A 27066-nucleotide genomic window follows, 5' to 3' on the forward strand; every position below is an offset into this window, starting at 1 on the left:
GTGAATCTGGTAAATAAATATTTTCATTTCATTGTTATGCACTAAGAGAGCAAAGAGGTAAACTGTGATCTTCCTAAGAGTGTCTAAGCATGTTACTGAGTCCTAATTGCTCCTGACTCCAATCTTCACTAGCTTTGTGCCTTCAGGCTAGTTATCTTACCTCTCTAAGTCTTACTTTCCTTGTTTTCAAATCAATAATATTAGCTTACTTTGTGTAAGTACCATTATATACATCAATTCAGTCTTTACAACAAATCTGTAAACAAGCTATTAGTATCTTCACAGATGTGAATAGTTTTCTCATCTTTTAGATTGTGATGAAAGTGTCTTTTTATAGGATATTATGAGAATTAAATGATAAACTTCATGTAAAACAATTAGCACAATATTTGGTTGTAACGGTATACATTATTATTGTTTTATTAATATGGACACAAGAAAAGTCTTTATCACTATAGATATGAAAGAATAGATTCTAAAAATATGCCTAGAATATTTCTTTCTTTCTTTTTTTTTTACTGTACTGAACTTCCAAAAGCTAGAGTGAAATGTTTAATGTTAATTTCTAAGCTGATGAATTTCAGCCTCTATTTCTCCAATTATCTCTAGGGTTCGCTGCTGTCTCAACAAAATTAATTTAAATTTACTGATTTGAAAAACAAAATGCTAAATTCACTCATCAGGAGTAGGAGAGCCTGTTGCAAAATAAAATTAAAATTAAATAAGAAGATATGAATTTTCCTCTTTTTTTTGAAGGGCACAGTCTAATACTCCTTTAGTCATATACAGCGTTAACAAATGATGATATTTTTGCCATTTTTGCTTTAGTTTTTATATGTCTAAGTGATTCAACATTACAAAGATGAAATCTTTCTTCTCCCATCTGTGAGAAAAATTCCTGTTCTGTCCTAAAGGCAAACCCTGTCATGAATTCAAAGCATAGCCAGGTTCTGTTTTCATATATTCACATATATTCCATTCTACAATGAATCAAACATATGTATTTTGAGATCTGTGTAGAATTGTTTATTCATTTTAATTTATCAAACATATGTATTTTGAGATCTGTGTAGAATTGTTTATTCATTTTAATTGAGATTAAATTTATTTATCCTGGCTTGTAATATTAGAGATTCAAAGAGTTTCCAAAATTTACTATCATAAACAATGCTACAATAAACATTCTTGGGCTATTTCCCTGTTTATGGAGAATATTTACCTAGAAGCCAAACTGCTGGGTCATAGGGAATTTGTTTTTCATCGTTACTAGACACTGATAAATTTAAATGGTTGAATTATTCATACCTCTCATGAAATATATGACAGTTCCCCTTTCCCCACATATTCATCAATACTACATGCTGCCAACTTTGAATTTCATGTCAATCTGATGAATATGAAATGTATCATGTTTAAATGTGTATTTCTTTGATTACTAGAGAAGATGAACATTTCATTATATATTGGGTTGGCCAAAAATTTCGTTTGTTTTCCCATTAAGATATTTCGGAGAAGCCCAAGCAAACTTTTTGGCCAACCCAATATTTATAGGCTTTTGGGTTTTCTTTTCTCTGAATTGACCATTTTCCTATTGGGGTTGTAATTTTTTTGGTCTTCTTATCGTAGTCACTATGTGTTCTAGATACCAATCCTTTGGATGTTGATTATGTTGAAATATCATTCATCTGTCACATTTTTGGGGTTACCGTTGTATACTGGGTGGTTTTCTGTTTAGATGTCTTAAATGTTTACATATACCAATCTTTTCTTTAAGGTTTTGGGTTTTTTGTGTTTTTTTTGTATCTTGTTTAATAAACCATTCCTTGATCCAAATTACTACGATATTTTCCTAGTATAGTTTTTAAAATGTGTATGTATTTTACATTTAGTTGTTTTTCCATTTGAAACATTTTGTTTTGTTTTGTTTTGTTTTATGTGGTAGAGAGCTACGTTTATGTTTTAATCTATATGGCAAGCCAATAGTCCCAGTACTATATATCTATATACATTGTGTTTCCTCTACTGATTTGTAATGATATTTCTATCATACTTTAAGCCTCCTCAATAATTCTAATCTCTCTATTGTTTCATTGACCTATCACTGCATTGATAGTACTGTATATTAATCATTGTAGATTTGTATTTCTCAATGTAAATGTTCCAATTTGTCAGAGTGTACTTGGCTACGCTTGGCCTTTGGTTCCATAAAAATTTTAGTAAAAGTATGTCAAGTACCATGATAAATTATGTCACCATTTTTATTAGAATTTATATGAATTTGTCATCTTAACACAGCAAGTATTTCTGCCCATCATTTCTTGCCATTAATTCCAGACTTTTTAATGTCCTTCTATAACATTTTGTAATTTCCACACTAAACGTCACACATATAGTTTGTTATATTTATTCTTAACACATTAGGTTTTTGTTGCTATTGTAAATGAAGTTTTTTTCTATTAAATTTTCTGTACGGTTAGTGACGGTGATTAGAAGCATTCATTATTGATTTTGTCTGCTGATCTTGTGTTCAACAATTTTGTTGAACTTACAAATTCTATTAATTTCTATAGATTTTTTTGAATTTTCTAGGTAGACATTCATGGTGTTTACAAATAATGCATTTTATCTTTATCTTTCTATTTCTTATCTTTTTTCCTTATTTTGTTGCATTGGACAGGAATTCCAGTATATTACTGAATAGCTGTAGGGTCATCCTTACTTCTTCCTGATTTACATTAAGTGTGATGCTTACCACGGAATTTTGGTGATATTCTCTATGAGATTGAGGTAGTCTACTCTCAGTTTTCTGAGAAATTTGATTGTGAATTGGCATAAAATATTATCAACTGATTGTTTTTGCATCAATAGAGAAAATTAAGTGAGATATTTTTCCTTTACTCCCTAAATATAGCTATAGAGCAAATCACATCTATTGATTTTCTAATGTAAAGCCATTTTGTATTCCTGAAATAAACCACTGATATATTATTATTATATCACATATATATTATATGATTTTAATATATTATTATTTTTAATACACTGTCAGATCCTATTTTTTATTTATTTATTTATTTATTTTTTGGTAAGGTTATTTTATTATTTTTATAATTCCGGCTCAAAATGAAATTTTATGGAATCGTGTTATAAGGAGTATTTGTTATTATTTTCACTGTGTGTTTTTGACAATACTCTTATTTTGTTTGTAACATCAATTTCTTTTTTTGTAACATCTTTATTGGAGTATAATTGCTTTACACTTGTGTGTTAGTTTCTGCTGTATAACATAGCGAATCAGCAATATGTATACATATATCCCCATATCCCCTCTCTCTTGCGTCTCCCTCCCACCCTCCCTATCCCACCCCTCTAAGTGGACACAAAGCACTGAGCTGATCTCCCTGTGCTATGACAGCTGCTTCCCACTAGCTGTCTATTTTACATTTGGTAGTGTATATATGTCAATGCTACTCTCTCAATTCGTCGCAGCTTACCCCTCCCCCTCCCCGTGTCCTCAAGTCTATTCTCTACGTCTGCATCTTTATTCCTGTTCTGCCCCTAGGTTCTTCAGAATGATTTTTTTTTTTAGATACCATACATATGTATTAGTATACAGTATTTGTTTTTCTCCTTCTGACTTACTTCACTCTGCATGACAGACTCAAGGGTCCATCCACCTCACTACAAATAACTCAATTTCGTTTCTTTTTATGGCTGAGTAATATTCCATTGTATATATGTACCACATCTTTATCCATTCATCTGTCGATGGACATTTAGGTTGCTTCCATGTCCTGGCTACTGTAAATAGAGCTGCAATGAACATTGTGGTACAGGTATCTTTTTGAATTATGATTTCCTCATGGTATATGCCCAGTAGTGGGATTGCTGGGTCATATGGTAGTTCTATTTTTAGTTTTTTAAGGAACCTCCATACTGTTCTCCATGGTGGCTGTATCAATTTACATTCCCACCAACAGTGCAAGAGGGTTCCCTTTTCTCCACACCCTCTCCAGCATTTGTTGTTTGTAGATGTTTTGATGATGGCATTCTGACCGGTGTGAGGTGATACCTCATTGTAGTTTTAATTTGCATATCTCTAATGATTAGTGATGTTGAATATACTTTCATGTGTTTGTTGGCAATCTGTATATCTTCTTTGGAGAATGTCTGTTTAGGTCTTCTGCCCATTTTTAGATTGGGTTGTATTTTTTTTTGTTATTGAGCTGCATGAGCTGCTTGTATATTTTGGAGATTAATCCTTTGTCAGTTGCTTCATTTGCAAATATTTTCTCCCATTCTGAGGGTTGTCTTTTTGCCTAGTTTATGATATCTTTTGCTGTGCAAAAGCTTTTAAGTTTCATTAGGTCCCATTCGTTTATTTTTGTTTTTATTTCCATTACTCTAGGAGGTGGGTCAAAAAGGATCTTGCTGTGATTTATGTCATAGAGTGTTCTGCCTATGTTTTCCTCTAAGAGTTTGATAGTGTCTGGCCTTACATTAAAGTCTTTAATCCATTTTGAGTTTATTTTTGTGTATGGTGTTAGGGAGTGGTCTAATTTCATTCTTTTACATGTAGCTGTCCAGTTTTCCCAGCACCACTTATTGAAAAGGCTGTCTTTTCTCCATTGTATATTCTTGCCTCCTTTATCAAAGATAAGGTGACCGTATGTGCATGGGTTTATCTCTGGGCTTTCTATCCTGTTCCATTGATCTATATTTCTGTTTTTATGCCTGCACCATACTATCTTGATTACTGTAGCTTTGTAGTATAGTCTGAAGTCAGGGAGCCTGATTCCTCCAGCTCCATGTCTTCTTTCTCAAGATTACTTGGGCTACTAGGGGTCTTTTGTGTTTCCATACAAATTGTGAAATATTTTGTTCTAGTTCTGTGAAAAATGCCATTGGTAGTCTGATAGGGATTGCACTGAATCTCTAGATTGCTTTGGGTAGTAGAGTCATTTTCACAATGTTGATTCTTCCAATCAGAGAACATGGAATATCCCTCCATTTGTTTGTATCATTTTTAATTTCTTTCATCAGTGTCTTATAGCTTTCTGCATACAGGACTTTTGTCTCCTTAGGTAGGTTTAGTCCTAGGTATTTTTTTCTTTTTGTTGCAATGGTGAATGGGAGTGTTTCCTTAATTTCTGTTTCAGATTTTTCATCATTAGTGTATATGAATGCAAGAGATTTGTGTGCATTAATTTTGTATCCAGCTACTTTATCAAATTCATTGATTAGCTCTAGTAGTTTTCTGGTAGCATTTTTAGGATTCTCTATGTGTAGTATCATGTCATCTGCAAACAGTGACAATTTTACTTCTACTTTTCTGATTTGGATTCCTTTTATTTCTTTTTCTACTCTGATTGCTGTGGCTAAAACTTCCAAAGCCAAGTTGAATAATAGTGGTGAGAATGGACAACCTTGTCTTGTTCCTGATCTTAGTGGAAATGGTTTCAGCTTTTCACCATTGAGGACGATGTTGGCTGTGGGTTTGTCATCTATGGCCTTTATTATGTTAAGCTCCCTCTATGCCTACTTTCTGGAGAGTTTTTTATCATAAATGGGTTTTGAATTTTGTCGAAAGCTTTTTCTGCATCTACTGAGATGATCATATGGTTTTTCTCCTTCAATTTGTTAATATGGTGTATCACATTGATTGATTTGCATATATTGAAGAATCCTTGCATTCCTGGGATAAACCCCACTTGATCATGATGTATGATCCTTTTAATGTGTTGTTGGATTCTCTTTGCTAGTGTTTTGTTGAGGATTTTTGTATCTATGTTCATCAGTGATATTGGCCTGTACTTTTCTTTTTTTGTTACATCTTCGTCTGGTTTTGGTATCAGGGTGATGGTGGCCTCGTAGAATGAGTTTGGGAGTGTTCCTCCCTCTGCAATATTTTGGAAGAGTTTGAGAAGGATAGGTGTTAGCTCTTCCCTAAATGTTTGGTAGAATTCGCCTGTGAGGCCATCTAGGCCTGGGCTTTTGTTTGTTGTAAGATTTTTAATCACAGTTTCAATTTCAGTGCTTGTGATTGGTCTGTTCATATTTTCTATTTCTTCCTGGTTCAGTCTCAGAAGGTTGCACTTTTCTAAGAATTTGTCCATTTCTTCCAGGTTGTCCATTTTGTTGGCATATAGTTGCTTGTAGTAATCTCGCATGATCCTTTGTATTTCTGCAGTGTCAGTTTTTATTTCTCGTTTTTCATTTCTAATTCTATTAATTTGAGTCTTCTCCCTGTTTTTCTTAATGAGTCTGGCTAATGGTTTATCAATTTTGTTTATCTTCTCAAAGAACCAGCTTTTAGTTTTATTGATCTTTGCTATCGTTTTCTTCATTTCTTTTTCATTTATTTCGGATCTGATCTTTATGATTTCTTTCCTTATACTAACCTTGGGGGCTTTTTTGTTCTTCTTTCTCTAATTGCCTTTGGTGGAAGGTTTGGCTGTTTATGTGAGATGTTTCTTTTTTCTTGAGGTAGGATTGTATGCTATAAACTTCCCTCTTCAAACTGCTTTTGCTGCATCCCATAGGTTTTGGGTCATCATGTTTTCATTGTTATTTGCTTCTAGGAATTTTTTGATTTCCTCTTTGATTTCTTCAGTGATCTCTTGGTTATTTAGTAGTGTATTGTTTAGCCTCCATGTGTTTGTATATTTTACAAATTTTTTCCTGTAATTGATATCTAGATCATAGCGTTGTGTTTGGAAAAGATACTTGATATGATTTCAATTTTCTTAAATTTACCAAGGCTTGATTTGTGACCCAAGATATTATCTATCCTGGCGAATGTTGCATGAGCACTTGAGAAGAAACTGTAATCTGCTGTTTTTGGATGGAATGTCCTATAAATATCAATTAAGTCCATCTTGTTTAATGTGTCATTTAAAGCTTGTGTTTCCTTATTTATTTTCATTTTGGATGATCTGTCCATTGGTGAAGTGGGGTGTTAAAGTCCCCTACTATTATTGTATTACTGTCGATTTCCCCTTTTATGTCTGTTAGCATTTGCCTTATATATTGAGGTTCTCCTATGTTGGGTGCATAAATATTTGCAATTGTTATATCTTCTTGCATTGATCCCTTGATCATTATGTAGTGTCCCTCTTTGTCTCTTGCAAAAGTCTTTATTTTAAAGTCTCTTTTGTCTGATGTGAGAATTGTTACTCCAGCTTTCTTTTGATTTCCATTTGCATGGAATATATTGTTCCATCCCCTACACTTTCAGTCTGTATGTGTCCCTAAATCTGAAGTGGGTCTCTCGTAGACAGCATATATATGGGTCTTGTTTTTGTATCCACTCAGCCAATCTATGTCTTTTGGTTGGAGCATTTAATCCATTTACATTTAAGGTAATTATTGATATGTATGTTCCTATTACCATATTCTTAATTGTTTTTGGTTTGTTATTGTAGGTCTTTTCCTTCTCTTGTGTTTCCTGCCTAAAGAAGTTCCTTTAGCATTTGTTGTAAAGCTGGTTTGGTGGTGCTGAATTCTCATAGCTTTTGCTTGTCTGTAAAGGTTTTAATTTCTCTGTTGAATCTGAATGAGATCCTGGCTGTGTAGAGTAATCTTGGTTGTAGTTTTTTCCCTTTCATCACTTTAAATATGTCCTGCCACACCCTTCTGGCTTGCAGGGTTTCTGCTGAAAGATCAGCTGTTAACCTTATGGGGATTCCCTAGTATGTTATTTGTTGCTTTTCCCTTGCTACTTCTAATATTTTTTCTTCGTATTTAATTTTTGATAATTTGATTCATATATGTCTTGGCGTGTTTCTCCTTGGATTTATCCTGTATGGGACTCTCTGAGCTTACTGAACTTGATGGACTATTTCCTTTCCTATCTTAGGGAAGTTTTCAACTATAATCTCTTCAAATATTTTCTCAGTTCCTTTCTTTTTCTCTTCTTCTTCTGGGACCCCTATAATTTGGATGTTGGTGCGTTTAATGTTGCCCCAGAGGTCTCTGAGACTGTCCTCAATTCTTTTCATTCTTTTTCCTTTATTCTGCTCTTTGGCAGTTATTTCCACTATTATATCTTCCTGGTCAGTTATCCATTCTTCTGCCTCAGTTATTCTGCTATTGATTCCTTCTAGAGCATTTTTAATTTCATTTATTGTGTTGTTCATCATTGTTTGTTTACTCTTTAGTTCTTCTAGGTCCTTGTTAAACGTTTCTTGTATTTTCTCCGTTCTATTTCCAAGATTCTGGATCATCTTTACTATCGTTACTCTGAATTCTTTTTCAGGTAGACTGCCTATTTCCTCTTTATTTGTTTCGTCTGGTGGGTTTTTACCTTGCTCCTTCATCTGCTGTGTTTTTCTCAGTCTTCTCATTTTGCTTAACTTACTGTGTTTGGGGTCTGCTTTTTGCAGGCTGCAGGTTCGTATTTCCCGTTGTTTTTGGTTTTTGCCCCCAGTGGGTAAGGTTGGTTCAGTGGGTTGTGTAGGTTTCCTGGTGGAGGGGACTGGTGCCTGTGTTCTGGTGGATGAGGCTGGATCTTGTCTTTCTGGTGGGCAGGACCATGTCTGGTGGTGTGTTTTGGGGTGTCTGTGAATTTATTATGATTTTAGGCAGCCTCTCTGCTAATGGGTGGGGTTGTATTCCTGTCTTGCTAGTTGTTTGGCATAGGTTATCCAGAACTGTAGCTTTCTGGTTGTTGAGTGGAGCTGGGTCTTAGCATTGAGATGGAGATCTCTGGGAGAGCTTTGCCATTTGATATTAGTGGGGCCTTTACTTTAAAGGGTCTGCATTTGCTCACCCAACCTCACCAATCCATTATTCATATATGTATGAAAAATGGACCAGAAATTTCCCTTTCTCTTCTTTGTTCACACAGCTCCCGGGGTTCAGCTTTGGATTTGGCTCCGCCTCTGGTGTAGGTTGCCTGAGGGCTTTTGCTCCCTGCCCAGACAGGATGGGGTTAAAGTAGCAGCTGATTAGGGGGCTCTGGCTCACTCAGACCGGGGGGAGGAAGGGTTACGGAATGCGGGGTGAGCCTGCGGCGGCAGAGGCCAGCGTGACGTTGCACCAGCTTGAGGCGCCGTGCATTCTCCGGGGGAAGTTGTCCCTGGATCATGGGACCCTGGCCATGGCGGGCTGCACAGGCTCCCGGGAGGGGCGGTGTGGAGAGTGACCTGTGCTCGCACACAGGCTTCTTGGTGGCGGCAGCAGCAGCCTTAGTGTCTCACGCCCGTCTCTGGGGTCCGCGCTGATAGCCGTGGCTCGCGCCCCTCTCTGGAGCTCCTTTAAGCGATGCTCTTAGTCCCCTCTCCTCGAGCACCAGGAAACAAAGAGGCAAGAAAAAGTGTCTTGCCTCTTCGGCAGCTCCAGACATTTCCCTGGACTCCCTCCCGGCTAACTGTGGCGCACTAGCCCCTTCAGGCTGTGTTCACGCCGCCAACCCCAGTCCTCTCCCTGGGATCCGACCGAAGCCCCAGCCTCAGCTCCCAGCCCCTGCCCGCCCCGGCGGGGGAGCAGACAAGCCTCTCGGGCTGGTGAGTGCTGCTCGGCACCGAGCCTCCGTGCGGGAATCTCTCCGCTTTGCCCTCCGCACCCCTGTGGCTGCGCTCTCCTCCGTGGCTCTGAAGCTCCCCCCCCCTGCCACCCACAGTCTCTGCCCGCGAAGGGGCTTCCTAGTGTGTGGAAACCTTTCCTCCTTCACGGCTCCCTCCCACTGGTGCAGGTTCCGTCCCTATTCTTTTGTCTCTGTTATTTCTTTTTTCTTTTGCCCTACCCAGGTACGTGGGGAGTTTCTTGCCTTTTGGGAGGTCTGAGGTCTTCTGCCAGCGTTCAGTAGGTGTTCTGTAGGAGTTGTTCCACATGTAGATGTATTTCTGATGTATCCGTGGGGAGTAAGGTGATCTCTGTGCTTTACTCCTCCACCATCTTGTAGGTCCTTCTCCCATCCTATTTATTATTGTATTAGCATGCTTATGTCTGTATTCATAAGTGAGGTTAGCTATTTATTTATTTATTTATTATAATTGCCTGTTTTTAATGTTAGCCTCACAAATGAATTAGGTAGCTTTACCTCCCTCTCTTATTCTTTTGCACTTCTTCTTCTTTATTTTTTGATCTTACTTAAAATCCTGAAACAGTTTTCATAAAATAGTGATTATCTTGTCAGGGCACGTGGTAAGGCAGGAGGATTTGACTATTAATTTATTGGTAATTGATTATTTAGATTTTCTGAATTTCTTTTTAAGTCAATGTTAATAATTGTTTTGAAGAGAACTTTCATTTCCATTCTATTTGAAGTTTTCTTGACATAAAATTGTACATTGTATGTGATCTATATTTCTTTTTTTTTTTTAACTACTAACATTTTTTATTTGTGCAAACTATTTTTTTATTAATTTACTGAATTTTTTTCATTGCATTGGCTTTTTCAAATAAATTGTTCTAATATTTGCTTGTTTATATGTTTGACTCTTTATTAGTTCATTAATTGTGCTCTTTCTGATAGTACCTTCCTTTTTATCTTTTATAGTAGCGTTCCTTTCTAGTTTTTCCATTTTAATTTTTTGCTATTTATTCTATATATTTTACAATTTCCACTTTAACTTGTCAGTTATTTGTGGATGTGATTTACAGTTCTCAAAAATATGTTTAAATTTAAAAAAATCATTTATTCCTAATTTAATTGCAGTAATGGCCAGAATGCTTTCATTTGACCTTTTCTCTAACCAGCTTCCCTATTAATATTGTCAACTTTGTATTTTACTGTCTCCTTTAATAATTTTTTTATTTTATAATTGACCATTATTTTTCCATGCATTTTCCTATTATTTTAGAACAGTATTATTATTTAAAAAATCTGTTTCAAAATTTAAAATGTAGAGAAATTCACCATAGGCCCTTTTCTATCATTTTCTTCTAGCTACCCAGTTCCCTTCTCCTATGGAAGTCCCAATCTTATCGAGTTCTTAAATATATGGATGTAGTTAAACAGGGAAACATGTTTCAATAAAACCGCCAGATACATGTCATTATGGGCTGAGAAAAGTCTCTATGTGCAGTTAATAAATCCCAACTTGAGGGGATATAAAGATTAACTAAAACATTGTGTATGGTTATGAAAGTACTACATATAATTGGAACACAATATATGTTCAACCAATGGGAAAAATACATACACACTGTGTTAATTATTACTAAGGTAAATTTATGATTATTATGGAGGCTGGGTAATAGGAAGACAGATTCATTGTCAGATACTCCTCGTTTAGATTCTCTGTTTTTCCACTTTCTCATTGTGTTGTCTTAGACAAGTAAGTTTAACCTTTTGAATTCTCAGATTTACTATCTATGAAATGGGCATCGCAATAATATTTACCTATTAGAATTTTCACAGTTAAGTGAAATCATGGATGTAAAGAGTGTGTACACCTAAATTATGATATTGCCTGTAAGATAATAGGCTCTTCTCCTTCTCCATCTCCTCCTCCTCTTCCTTCTCATTATCATCATCATCATCTTAGTGGTAGTAATTAGTGATAATTATAATTTTAAAACTTATGGTGTTTATTTGGAGGACCAGTATTGATCCAGTTTAGACTGGAAAGAGAGGTTGAATTTAAATCAGGAAATTTCAAGACTGACAGCAGTGTGGCTCTCCCAGCCTTAGGGCATTCAAATAATTGTATTCAATTAGTTTCTTGAGAGTTATTAAATTTTACAATATAAAATATATCTGTGCCCATTTTAAAATGAAAATAGAGCTACCTAAATGATAGATGGTCAATCTTTGGATTCCTAGGGGACCTTGGAGATCACGGGGATTGCAGCCACGTTAACAAGTACTGCCCTCCTCAACTTTCCATGTCTCCTCAACACTAGCTCCAGGCAAGACTACCGCTTTAAGTTATGCATATAGTGGGTGGAGAAGACTGGGGTAGGTGGGGAAGATTGATCTGGGTAGGAGGTAGGCTGATTGCCAGATTCCCTAGGGTGATAGAGAAAGCTTTTTGTTATAATTTAATAGAAAGTCTTATGCCAAAAATATTTCCATAAATAAATACATATGTTGGTTCTTGTTGAAAAATGCAAATCAGATGGTTTCAGTGTTTTAAAGCTTACTTGAAATACCTTAAATAACAAGCACAAACATTTATGTGTGTACATATATACATTTCAATGTATACCAAATTAGGCACATAGAAAACCTTTTATAAAATGGCATAAGAGGATCTGACCCCACCAGCATCCTGACATCCGGCTGAAATTCAAATCAAATAATGCGATCCTGGAAGCACTGCAGGAACTTTCATCACCGCAGCAAGTATTCATTAGACTTTTTTTTAGGTTGTATTTAAACAATCACAGCCCCAAACAGACAGAAACAAACATCTGGTCTGTCTGGTTGCATCATTCCTATTCCAAAATATTAATCTTCTACTTAGAGGGCATCAAAACAATCTTGGGCATATTATGTACAGCAGTATCAGACCCAAAGTCTGACTCTTCTGTATGTAGTAGAGCTGACTTGATCTTTCTTTTCTACTGCTGAGGCAGGAATTATAAAAACTCTCTGAGTATTAGGATGTTGGCATAAATTATAGACACCTGGTAGTTAAGTTGAACTAAGATCATCCATTCCTTATAAAACATCTGTAGAACATAATGGTGCTCTTTGGATATTAGTTGATTGGCATAGGTGATAAATATATACAGTTTGCTTTATTAAAACTTTCCTGACATAACCAACTATTTTCTGAGCTATGGTGGCCAATGTACTTCTAAATAATGTATTTCTGGGAGTGAAAGACTGTATTTTAAGACCATTGGCTGATTAGCACATTTCAAACTTTTCCAAATACAATGTAGATTGATGATAGATTTTATATTTGAATTCTAGGGTAAATGAGCATTTAAATTTTTTTATGGAGAAGTAAATAAAGTCAATAAAAATAATATCCATAATGATTGTCATTATTGTTATGTACATTGTAACTTAGTACAAAAAATACATAATAATAAACTCTGCAAAGTAGTTGACACCATTAAGTAACTTGGAAGTGGTCAGAGAGCTAAGAAATAGTAAAGTTGAAACTTAATAGTGGGTACTATGTTTGGTCTTAAGAAAATAACCTTTTTTCCTACTGGGGAGTAATTTATCATTTATTCCCAAATTAAATGAAGCACTTAATCAAATGACATATTATGACCTCAGATGCACCCTCTGATTGCTTAGAATGAAGTGCTAATGACACCAAATAACTTATGTAACTATCTCACAATTTGACTTCACTCAGAAGTGTTCAAGTGAAGCACTTGAAGAACTTAGTAGAAACTCTCATGACCACAAATTGGAAAAAATAGCCCAAGTCCATACTTTAATGATGGCAGATGGTAGATAGTGTTAATTCTCTAAACATATTTCAGAGCCTCAGGAAGGAATGTGAAAGACTATTCATTTACAATATTTAAATATCTAGTTAGATGTATTAAGTGGTACTGTGTTAAGTGGTAGAGATTAATAAGGTATGTCTTTTGCTCTCAGAGAGCTTACAGTCGAGTACAATGAAGTGAGGCTGAATATGCTAACCCCACCTAGAAGCTGCCATATATGTACAGTGGACGTGCCCAGAGGTCTGTGATGTCTTTAGCACTGAGGTGCATAAACACTTTCATGATCGCTAAGGCTGGATTTAATATTAACCAGGTTAACAGTACAGGAAGCAGCGTGACCAGGGCTCCCATGGTCCGGGAAGAACCACTGGAGGAAGTTCTTGATCTCTGTGAACACATGTGAATGTAGACAAGATGAAAAATGATGGCAAGAGAGGAGACAGGAGCTTCAAGGCTGAATCTGGGGCCAGAACTCAAACCCACAGTGTAGCAGTTGGCAACTCTAATCTCTTAGTGGGAACCAACAAAGTCAGATGTTAGGCTCTGGGGCAAAGACTCAGAAGTAAGGCTGATGCTATGTTGGGTGCATACCTGGTCACCTACTAGGGACATGGATTTATCATATATACATTTAAATAAAATATGTTTTATATAATATACATGATGTAAAAATACACATTTAGTATATTACATATGTTTCCGTATATATTATTTTTATATATTATATATTACTTCCTGGCTGAGGAATCACCATGGAGATGACTCCAGAGTGTCTGTGATTAGAGCGAACTCAGCAGCCTGAGGGCCAGAGGCACTCCAGATACACTGGAGACACAGCACAGCAGTTTTCAACCCTGGCTGCGCATTAGGGTTCCCCGGGGAACTTTAAACAGATACTAATACAGAGGTCAGACCCTCATAGATTCTGAATTTATTGTGTGGAGTGAGTGAGGCCAGGCACTGGGAGTTTTGTTTTTTTCTCATTAATACACTTTATATTTTAGAGCAGTTTTAGGTTCACAGCAAAATTGAGCAGAAAGTACAGAGGTTTATTATATGCCCCCTGTCCGCACACAGGCACAACCTGCCCTTCTGTCAACATCTCCCACTACAGAGGTACCTTTGTTACAATCAGTGAACCTACACTGACACATCATTATCACCCAGAGTCCACAGGGGGCGTTAGGGCTCACCCTTGGTGTTGTACATTCTATGGATTTGGACAAACATGTAACGACATGTATTTACCATCGTAGTATCATACAGATTGGCTTGGCAGCTTTTTTAAAGGCTCTTGGTGAACCACTGTAATACCAGTAAGGAACCACAAAGACAGGCATGAAAATTCAGAAGCTGCCATATGACAATGTCAACAAAATTACAATAGGTCCGTCACCCTTTAGGAAATTTAACTTTTAGGCAAAAGCAGAAGAATATTTCTGAAACTCCACTGACTAATGGAGGGTGCAATAACTTGCTAGAAAGTTGTCACTGCTTGTGGGGAAGAATGGGCGCAGCCTGCCGAGGACAGAATATTCCCAACAGCCACAAGGGCTGGAGCTTGGGTGAACAGAACTTACAGATAACACACTTATGTCTCATCATGGAAGAAGAGGTTTGGAACGCAAGAAAGATTTGGCTTAGAATCCTAACTTTGTCAGGATGTGTTACCTGGAACAAAGGATCTGACTCCTCTGAGTGTCAGTTTCTTTATCTGAGAAGTGAAGATGGTAGTACCTAACTTGAAGGGTCATTATAAACATTCAAGTCATTATGTCCAGCTTAGCATATTTCCAGAGCTTTGTGAATCATCTATAGATGGATTCTATTCTAATTATTAGTAGTAGTGATTAAAGAAGAATATATAAACAATTTCTTAGTGGTGTAATACAGACCGGAGAGTATGAGAGTTCAAAAGCAGGGAACGCATGGATGGTAGAATGGTCAGGAAAGGCTTGTTGGGATTTGAATAATTTATATAGCTTTGCATAGAGGAACGAGGGAGAGAAGGATATGATTGACTGATGTGTTTGGGGGACACATGTGTCATGGGAGACAAGGCCACGCACGTGTAGCAGGCTTATGGGAAATGTGGTGCCATAGTATTTGGGGAGGCCTCCACTTGGCCTTGAGGGTTAACCAAAAGAGTTGATGGCTATCAGGTGTGCAAGACTTCTAAGAAAAGACCACATTGTTCAAAGGGGATTTATAGGTTATATCCAGGGGCCCTCAGAGATGATGGTAGTGGAGACCATCCTATAAATCTGCAGTTCATGCGATGGCCTTCGTTCCCCTTCATGTTCTCCTCAATTTGTCAGAAACACTATCTCTCGTGGGCATCTTGGCTAAGAAGAGACATCTGGTTTTGCATAAGCATAAATGAAATGATTTGGGACAATCTGTTACCAACAAAAAGGGCATTTCTTCGTCATACTCAACAAAGATAACACAAACTACTGCATGCCAAATCCTCACTCTCTAAAAGAAAACGTTATTTGTATGGATTTTTTGTTACCAAAAAGCCACTGAAATAAGTTTGCTGATGAAAAGAAAATTTGCTGTGGATGGTGAAATCAGGACCTGAGAATGAAAAGTACAGACCTATGATATTATTACTTCAAATATCTTTAAGAATTAGGTGTATTTCATTACCAGTAGGTGTCACTGCAGGCATTAAACACAGTCTCTGTTTCTAGAGAACTTTGTCCCATAAATGCTGGTGTAATTTAATTGGTAGAACATAGTTATGATAGGCATAAAGGATATGTATTCTGAAAAGCAATATATTTTATCATGGTCATGAACTTGTAAAAACACTGGCTTAAGGAAGCTGAAGTGTATACTTTAAATGGGCTTACTTAATACAATATACAGCATAAGTAATAGAATCTTATGAGGTTTTAAATATATACAGTGGGTTTTCCTGGATAAGATAAGGCTTACTTTTCAGAGTTATTCCATAGAATCTGGTTTATGGAACTAATTTAATGAGAATTCATAGACCCAATTGCTGCCTTCTAAATCTTTGTGCAATTGACATTTTTTTCCTTATAATGTTCTTGTAAGTTTTGTTAGAGAAGAGAAGGAAATTAAGACTTTTAACTTGAATTATATTAGTTACCCTCTTTTGGGTTTCTTTGACCCTTTAAACATATAGTATCTGATATCAGGAAGTTAAAATCACTAAGCTCTTTTAGAGAGGCACAATTTAGTGGCTTCCAAGCAACTTACGTAGAGAAATATTGCCCATAACCAAACACTGATCTCTGTTCCATTTCTACCATGGTTTTAGAGTTGATTCATTAGTGCAGTCACGCTGGCACTGCAGAGTTGAACTTTTGAACAGGGTATTCTCAGTAGAAAAATCCTCACACTCTGAAATTAGTTTGCCTGCTGGAGGTGTTGGTGGTTCTTATTTATGCATAATTTAAGGGCTAGGTGTGTGAATGTGCCCCTAGTGACTATTTCATTGGCTCCATTTTACAAACTGAAACTGATGCTGATGGTTGTGGTGCTTTTCAAGTGTGACTTGGGGGCAATCTAATTTACCTAAGCTGTTCAAAGGTGAACTCAATCTTTTCAATCATAAATTAAAAATCTATTCCAGTTTTCAAATCAGAAACAGCACGGATTACATATCTGCAGGCCATAAAGAATTCTCCTGCCCTGGCCTACCTCTGTTGATTTCATCAGGATAGACCAGACATTCCCAGACACCCTATGTTTTAATGTGTCCCTATAACATCTATTTTAGGAACATCATATTGCCTTTTTCTCTGTGTATACTAACAGGAACTTTGTGAGCCTCTGGCCTTTGCTTGTCTAAGTAAGCCCATCTATGATAATATTTTTGACCTGTTAGATTACTGGACTTTCATAATATGAGCCGTGTTTCTCTGAAAGACATAATATTATAGACTAAAAATCCAGACCACTGGAAAATACTTAGCAATATCAACTATGTGTATCTTCTTTCTATTTTTTAAAAATTTTTTTAAAATGATGTTTTATTTATTTATTTATTTATTTTGGCTGTGCTGGGTCTTCATTGCTGTGCGTGTGTGTATCTTCTTAACACCTAACAGTACGTCCCTGTTAACTACAGGATGTAGACACTGCTCTCTACAGAAGCCTATTTTTAAACCTACACTATAGATCATATAATGACACAACAAAAATGTATGCCAATCACTGCATGACACACGAATCACTGTATTTGCAGCGTTTGTTGCAGCACTCTCCTGTGAAGTCTTTTGCACAGTAGCTGCAAAAGGCCAAACTTCCAGATATTTTAAAATTTACGCCTATACTAAATTGGACTTCAGAGATCAATATACTTCAATCATACCATTGTGGCACCTAGTGCCACTCTTTTTACTTAAATTCATTCTGTTGGGATGACTCTGGCTTTTATTGAAAGCCAGTATAGGGAATAAATTTTTGGAAACTTGATGTGTTAAAAGTAAGGCCATTGTTGAAAACGCTGATTGTTTTGTTTCCTGGGGTTCCAGCTTTCAATGTTAGTGTCAATACAGTTTCACTTCTCTGAGCTCTTTACAGTTCTTTTTTTTAAATTTTATAATATAGTAGATTGTCTAATAATGACTCCTCTCTCTTTCTAGCCCGACTTTGGCTCATAAGAAAGCACAGAACCAAAATTATGCTCCTATGGCAAATATAATGAACTTTATGTTTTACACTTTTATAATAACTTCATTCCTAAGGACTCTGAGTTTATTTTCATTCTTTCTCAGATACTTTTACCCTCAGATTGCTATATATTATATATCCTTGTAGGCTCTGGGAATGTGGGGACAAAGTGAGGGGTGTAAACAAAATACAACAAAAATAAACAGGACATGTTTCCAGAATAGACCTACATTACACTTAAAATTCACACAGCTAATCACACCCTAACCTCTAGAGTTTAAAATAAAAATATGAGGAATAACCCCCAGGGCTAAAAGGAAAAATAAACACTCAAATCCTACTAAGATACTTACATTTTTATGCTACATAACATTGTACTAAGAATTGAGTTTGTAGGTCTGTTAGTGGGGTGGAACTCATGCAATAATTATTTTTTCCTGGTAATTTGAAAGACACAGCGTTAGGACTTTCTCAATTTAAAGCAGGAGCATCCATTAAACTAGACAGAGAGCTCTTGAGATTAGTAATAGTAATATAATGTTGGAGTTTAAGAAGTAGACATAGGTATTTTTAAATATTTTAAGACTGACAAACAAATAATGAGTATGAGACTGAAGTTTACGGCATCTAAGAATTATAAAAGCAAAGAACTTCACTGAGTCAGAAAGCAGTAAACTTTCTAGGTTCAGAGTATGGCTTGCTGGATAATTGGGAGAACCGACAGCTGAAGAGGGGAGATAAAGGTGGGTCTGGGTGAAGAAGAAGTACTAGACAGAGGGCTAGGGAAAGGGAAAGTGACTCATTGTGGTCCCTTTCAGCATTATGGTTTTGTTATTTGATTTTGGACTCAGAGTATTTTGGCAAAATTTGCTAAAGCTGAGACAGGAAATTAGTCTTCATTTACAAAGCATTTGAATGGTTTTGGAAAGGGGAAAGACTGTCAAAATAGAAGTAAAAGATTTCTTTCACTTTAGTAATAGAATGAGTAAGTAGTGAGGATGATGGGTGGATAAATGCTCTTAATAATGGAATTTCTATTAAATATTTATTGTTCCATTGACACATTGGGCAACTGATTGATAGGAGCCTTCATCCCAGGGAAGGATTTCTATACTTAAAGATCCTTTCCTCCACATCTTAATAATTTTATATGATCAGTTTTTATTCTTCTTGCCTTTACAAACTCCCTGAAGTTTTTTCCACCCAGCCTACATGGATTTCTATAGAATTGAAAAAGTAAAGCTGTTTTTAAAAATTGGTACTTAAAAAATTAAATTCTAAGGGACTTCCCTGGTGGTGCAGTGGTTAAGAATCCGTCTGCCAATGCAGGGGACACGGGTTTGATCCCTGGTCCGGGAAGATCCTACATGCCGCGGAGCAACTAAGCCTGTGTGCCACCACTACTGAGTTTGTGTTCTAGAGCCCATGAGCCACAACTACTGAGCCCACGTGCCACAACACTGAAGCCTGCACATCTAGAGCCCATGCACCGCAACAAAGAGTAGCCCCTGCTCGCCACAACTAGAGAAAGCCTGAGTGCAGCAACAAAGACCCAAAAATAAGTAAATAAATTTATTAAAAAAATTAAATTCTAAAATAGTAAGAAAAATAGTATCATACGTAAAGATTTGAGAATTTCTTCCGAAATAATATGTCCCTACTTCTCTCACTTTGTAGATGTAATACAGTAAAAAATGGACAAAAAGCACATATTTGTTATTTAGACTTATATATATCATCAAGTGGACACAGGAGAAATATATTATTTTGGATTTTGGTTTTGGCTTTGAAATATGTTTATCCCTTTGGCATATGGATAGGTTTAGTCATTATAATTTGTCATCTCAGAAGAGATATAAGCAATCATTTTATTTGGAAGCCATGCATTTTCCAAATGACCAACCTAAATTTTCTGTTTAGTCGTTTTTATAAATGAGAAAGCAGAGGCCACTCTATTCAAGTGACTGAAACACAATTACTCACTGAATCAATGGCAAAGTTAAGCTTGTATTCATCTCATCTCTTTAAGTCCCCCAATCTGACTTCAACCATGGGATAATTATAATTGTAAACACTCATGTGTCTACAACATGATACATGAAAACTTACCATGAGTTGGCTGTAATAGAATACTGGATCTGGAATTAGACAGATCTGGATTTGAATTTTTAGCCTCAACTTACTAGATATGTAATCTTGTGAGAATTACTTTATTTTTCTGGATCCCAGTAATCTCTTCATAAGGCTATTATGAGAACCAAATGAGAAGATTTATGGGAAATGCCTGGCAATTTTAAATGCTAAACAAATGGTAAGCCCTTTCCTATTCCTTTCCCAACTATAACTGTCACAGTGAACTTTACCATTTTTAACTGAGACTCATTATTTTGGTAAGATTACATTGATACAAGTAGAAGTGTCAGGAGTCTAACCTAGACAGCTCTTTTGTCAATCTCCATCCTGTGAGTAAATAGTGTACATTTGACACTACATGTTGAGAGAAATACACTTAAACTTGGAATCTAAAAATCTGCCTAAATAATTGTAATTTTCTCCAAAACAGAAAGTTTTTAAAGTTTAAGATGTACAGTTTAGAACTTAATTATACTGCTTTTTATTGCTAAAACTTTTATCTGAATCTAGTTTCTCTATCTAGACTGTGAAGTCAGAAAGAAAAAATAACATGCTTCAAAGAGAAATCTGCATTCCTTGACTTATGGTTTTATCCTCAGTAAATATCTGAGACTGATTGTAAGAAAAATTTAATACATTACAATAATTTAAATTTAATAATTAAGTTCTTAATACTGAAAAAATAGCATTGAAGCTGGTAGTATTTTTAGAAAAATAGACTCTATTTCCCTGGATTTATTTGATTCCGTTTTTGAATTTTAAGGAACATCACTAAACATAATGTTCACACACTTTGCATCACTCGTCTCTCAAAGTATTTACAGGAACAGAATTAGATATCATTTGACTTGTGTGGCACAGAGAAGAAGAACCATTATTTAGTTTTTGTTGTTTTCATGATCTTAAGAATTTACAAAATCATATGAAGGGTTGAGACAGAGTAGATTCACAGCAGTACATTGTATTTTAAGAATATGAAGACGCCATAAAGATCATGCCAAGGGAAAGCAATGATATCTCTAGTCCCATTAATCTTAAAGCTCTCCTATTAATTTCAGGTCCAAGGAACTTAGCTAATACATTTTCCATTGATAGGCACTCTAAATTGTTTTCATATGTATACTACGGGAATGAACATTTGTCTTTGGAAAGTGGTAGAGCTTTAGTGGTAAATTGAAAAGTCTTTTATTTCTTCCCTTTTGAGGCAAACTGAGGACTCTGAGAACTTGTCAGTGTCTTTGTATTTTTTGCCCCACCTCCAAAAGACCCAACTTATCAATTACTAAAAATTGAAAACGTTATAAATCTATCTACCAAACAACAAACATGGCTAAAATGAACAAAATTCAATAAAAATGACTTTACCTCTTGGGGCCCTAATCATTCTCCCCTCACTTTATCTTTCTTTCCCCCGCTGTATAGTGTTATCTTCACTCCACTGTCAGCTCTGAAATGTAGCAAGCAGAGGACCTCAAGGCCTCTTTCCAGGTCTGATATTCTCAATGAGTTAGTTCACTTATCCATAATTTTCCAAACATTTCAATAAAAGCTTGTTGAATCAAAGTAGAATGCATATGCAGCTGTGTGGCACCATATGGACAAACATCTGGATATTGGACTAAATTTTTCAGTTTTTCAAGGTGTTTAATTTTTTGAAGATACTGTCTGAACTTAAATCTTAAATTTGGATCTGAAATTAAATCAGATCCAAACTTCTGATTTAATTCCAGAAAGGTGGAATGGTAGTGTTAACTGCTCTGTAAGGAATACAGACTTGAGCCACACAGAATTAACAAATCAGAAACGATTTCAGCCTCTTTTCATTATCTTTTAATAGCAAACATCTAAAACTAGTACCAAAGGATAAGTATCATGATTCGATGTTGCAGTTCTGCACAGCTGCTCTCCTCACTTCTTACCCATCATTGCCGCGCCGCAACGATAGTGACGGAGTCTGGCTTTTATTAACAAAATGAGAGAAACCTGTGCTGTAATAAGAAGGTAGCCCACCTCACGCTTAACAGTAGTTGTAAGGCTCATATACCTTAGAGGCTTTTTCCTTTATGTCGAAGTTCTTTCTCTGGTACACAAACAGGCCTGCATACCAAAAACATACAGTCATTGGCTATATTCACTAGATGGGAATTGGGCCTACAGCCATACCACCAACAGACTACAAACTTGCCAAGGCTCACAAAGAAGAGTCAGGCCAGCTTTTCTCTGGATAAGTTAACTCTGAAATATCAGGTCAGGAAAGTAACAGGATGTCAGAATAAATAGAATCCAGAGAGCTGAAGTCTCTAAGATATAATCATATTCTATGGTCCCAGTCTGAAGGGGTGCCACAGTGGCCTCTGTCTCTGCTAAGCTAATTTTTTGCAGATGAAATCTAATTTATATAACCTCTTCTAACAGGGGCATCTTTAACCTGAGCTTTGTTACTCTACATGCAGATTGCTTTTAAGAGCAATCTTAAGATTTAGTGAATTTTTCTTGAATTTTAGAAATTGGGAATTGTGTTTGCTTAAGCAATCTACCAACACTTCATTTTCTCTTTCTTCTATGATATTTATTTTACCCCCTACCCTGTACCACACTCTCACTTACAGAAGCTCTCCTGACACTCCTTCCAGAAAAATCTCGACATTATACATCTTCCAGCTATAAAGCTCTCCTGAGGCTCCATTTCTTACCTGTACTTAATTGGAACTCATTTCTCCAATCATACAGTACAGGACCCCAAAACTAAAATTGTCCAGGAGCTAATGAACATAATACTTAAGAAAAAATTTTAGATTTTTCCTAAAAATATTACATTAAAAATTATATTCAGATGTGATTTGTCAATACTAATGCCCCAGAGATGGTCATCATATGATGCTGAGTATTCAGCTGCATCAAACCTAACTGAAAGGATCACTTAGCTCTATTACTTCACCAGCTATTCCATTCCTGTCCTTTACACCGCCATTACCCATATCCAAACCTCTTTCCTAGAAGGAAGCAATAGTCTTTTGATTGTTTGTCTACCTGCAATGTCTCCCTTCCAGCTTTCTCTGCATCCTGCTTCCAGGTGACCCATTAGAAGGTGCAAATGTGGTTACTGTCACTAACTTTCAATGACTTTCAACTGCTTTCTGATGAAGGTCCAATCTTCAGCCTGACATTCAGTCCCTCTGGCTATTTCCCCCAAAGACTCTTCTACTGCTGTACTCCCGTTGAATCGGATTATTTAGTGTTTATTAAATACACTCTGTGCTCTACATCTCTTGGGTCACATTATTTCCTTTACTTGCAACGCCCTTTCTGAAATATTTATCGAAAATTGAACTCAGGTCTTTAAAACTCTATCCAGTGCCCTTTCAACAATTATATTCTGTTTCTCTGGAAACACAAATTGATGTATTTCTAGGAATCCTGGTGTAGTAGACAGAATACTGCCCCCTTCCCCACCCCACAGTGTCCATGTCCTAATGCCCAGAATCTGTGAATAGGTTACCTTATGTGGCAAAAAGGACTTTGTGGATGTGACTAAGATTAAGGCCTTTGAGATGGAGAGATTAGGTTGGATTATCTGGGTGGGCCTAATCTAAGTATGTGGGTTCTTAAAAGTGAAGAATCTTTCTCAGCTGCAGTCAGAGAGAGAGATAGGAGGACAGAAGATGGGTCAGAGAGATGAGACGTTGCTGGCTTTGAAGATAGAGGAAGGCTGCCACAAGGAATGTGACCTCTAAAAAAGCTGGAATAGCAAGAAAATGAATTCTCCCCAGAGCCTCTAGAAAGGAACAAAGCCCCGCCATAACCCTGTTTTTAACCCAGTGAGATCTCTGTCAGACTTCTGATCTCCACAACTGTAAGATAATAAATTTGTGTTGCTTAAGTCACAAAGTTTGCGGGAAATTGTTACAGCAGCAATAGAAAACTAATATACCTGGATTCACATTCCATGGTTTATTAAAATAACTGTAAGTCAAAAAAATTGAAACATAGGATTTCTTAGGCTCCCTTCGAGGGGCAAAATTGCTATTCTAGGCTAAGCTATCTTTTCCTTCCAAGACTAGGATACTACTTAATTAATATAACATGAATATATACTCATGTGTTAATCAGTTTTATCTATTAAACTCAGAACATTTTCAAGTAATGAGAAAAAGAAAGCTTTTAAAGGGCAGTTAAGTCTATCATTTAAATAAAATCAATTAAATTGATGTGGAGAAATACTTAATGTTGAGGATTAGATGCCTTGTACATATGAAGTTGTCAAATGAAGATTTGTTGGTTAAACCCCCATGTTAAGAAGGCTCAGGAGATTGGTTCAACATGGCTGAGTAGAAGGATGTGCGCTCACTCCCTCTTGGGAGAGCACCAGAATCACAACTAACTGCTGAACAATCATCAACAGGAAGACACTGGAGCTCACCAAAAACATACCCCACATCCAAAACAAAGGAGAAGCCACAATGAGACGGTAGGAGGGGCACAATCACAATAAAATCAAATCCCATAACTGCTGGTTGGGTGACTCGCAAAATGGAGAACACTTATACCACAGAGTCCACCCACTGGAGTGAAGGTTCTGAACCCCACATGAGGCTTCCCAACCTGGGGGCCCAGCAATGGGAGGAGGAATTGTTAGAGAATCAGACTTTGAAGGCTAGCGGAATTTGATTGCAGGACTTTGACAGGACTGGGGGAAACAGAGACTCCACTCTTGAAGGGCACACACAAAGTAGTGTGTGCATCAGGACCCAGGGGAAGGAGCAGTGACTCCATAGGACACTGAACCAGACCCACCTGCTGGTGTTGGAGGGTCTCCTGCAGAGGCGGGGGGTGGCTGTCGCTCACCGCCAGGACAAGGACACTAGCAGCAGAAGTTCTGGGAAGTATTCCTTGGCATGAGCCCTCCCAGAGTCCACCATTAGCCCCACCAAAGAGCCCAGGTAGGCTCCAGTGCTGGGTCGCCTCAGGCTAAACAACCAACAGGGAGGGAACCCAACCCCACCCATCAGCAGACAAGGTGATAAAAGTTTAACTGAGCTCTGCCCACCAGAGCAACACCCAGCTCTACCCACCACCAGTCCCTCCCATCAGGAAGCTTGCACAAGCCTCTTAGATAGCCTCATCCACCAGCAGGCAGATAGCAGAAGCAAGAAGAACTGCAATTCTGCAACCTGTGGAATGAAAACCACATTCACAGAAAGACAGACAAAATGAAAAGGCAGAGGACTATGTACCAGCTGAAGGTACAAGATAAAACCCCAGAAAAACAACTCAATGAAGTGGAGATAGGCAACCTTCCAGAAAAAGAATTCAGAATAATGACAGTGAAGATGATCCAAGACCTCATAAAAAGAATGGAGGCAAAGATTGAGAAGATGCAAGAAATGTTTAACAAAAACCTAGAAGAATTAAAGAACAAACACCTAGAAGAATTAAAGAACAAACAAACAGAGAAGAACAATACATTAACTGAAATGAAAAATACACTAGAAGGAATCAATAGCAGGATAACTGAGGCAGAAGAAGGGATAAGTGACCTGGAAGACAGAATGGTGGAATTCACTGCCATGGAACAGAATAAAGAAAAAAGAATGAAAAGTAATGAAGACATCCTAAGACGCCTCTGGGACAACATTAAATGCAACAACATTCGCATTTTAGGGGTCCCAAAAGGAGAAGAGATAGAGAAAGGACATGAGAAAATATTTGAAGAGATTATAGTTGAAAACTTCCCTAATATGGGAAAGGAAATAGCCATCCAAGTCCAGGAAGCGCAGAGAGTCCCAGGCAGGATAAACCCAAGGAGAAACATGCCGAGACACATAGTAATCAAATGGACAAAAATTAAAGCCGAAGAAAAATTATTGAAAGCAACAAGGGAAAAATGACAAATAACATACAAGGGAACTCCCATAAGGTTAACAGCTGATTTCTCAGCAGAAACTCTACAAGTCAGAAGGGAGTGGCATGATATATTTAAAGTGACAAAAGGGAAGAACCTACAACCCAGATTACTCTATCCGGCAAGGATCTCATTCAGATTTGATGGAGAAATCAAAAGCTTTACAGACAAGCAAAAGCTAAGAGAATTCAGCACCACCAAACCAGCTCTACAACAAATGCTAAAGGAACTTCTCTAAGTGGGAAACACAAGAGAAGAAAAAGATCCACAAAAGCAAACCCATAACAATTAAGAAAATGGTAATAGGAACTTACATATCAACAATTACCTAAAACGTGACTGGATTAAATGCTCCAACCAAAAGACACAGGCTTGCTGAATGGATACAAAAGCAAGACCCATATATATATACTGTCTGCAAGAGACCCACTTCAGACCTAGGGACACATACAGACTGAAAGTGAGGGGATGGAAAAAGATATTCCATGCAAATGGAAAGCAAAAGAAAGCTGGAGTAGCAATACTCATATCAGACAAAATAGACTTTAAAATAAAGAATGTTACAAGAGACAAGGAAGGACAGTACATAATGATCCAGGGATCAATCCAAGAAGAAGACATAACAATTATAAATATATATGCACCCAACATAGGAGCACCTCAATACATAAGGCAACTGCTAACAGCTGTAAAAGAGGAAATCGACAGTAACACAGTAATAGTGGGGGACTTTAACACCTCACTTACACCAATGGACAGATCATCCAGACAGAAGATTAATAAGGAAACACAAGCTTTAAATGACATAACACTAATATGTATAAAATGGATAACTAATAAGAACCTGCTGTATAAAAAAATAAATAAAATAAAATTCAAAAATTCAAAAAAAAAGCAGATAGATTTCATTGATATTTATAGGACATTCCATCCAAAAACAGCAGATTACACAGCAGATTCTTCTCAAGTGCACACGGAACATTCTCCAGGATAGATCACATCTTGGGTCACAAATCAAT

This window comes from Eschrichtius robustus, chromosome 10 (assembly GCF_028021215.1).
Source record: "Eschrichtius robustus isolate mEscRob2 chromosome 10, mEscRob2.pri, whole genome shotgun sequence".
Lineage (NCBI taxonomy): Eukaryota > Metazoa > Chordata > Mammalia > Artiodactyla > Eschrichtiidae > Eschrichtius > Eschrichtius robustus.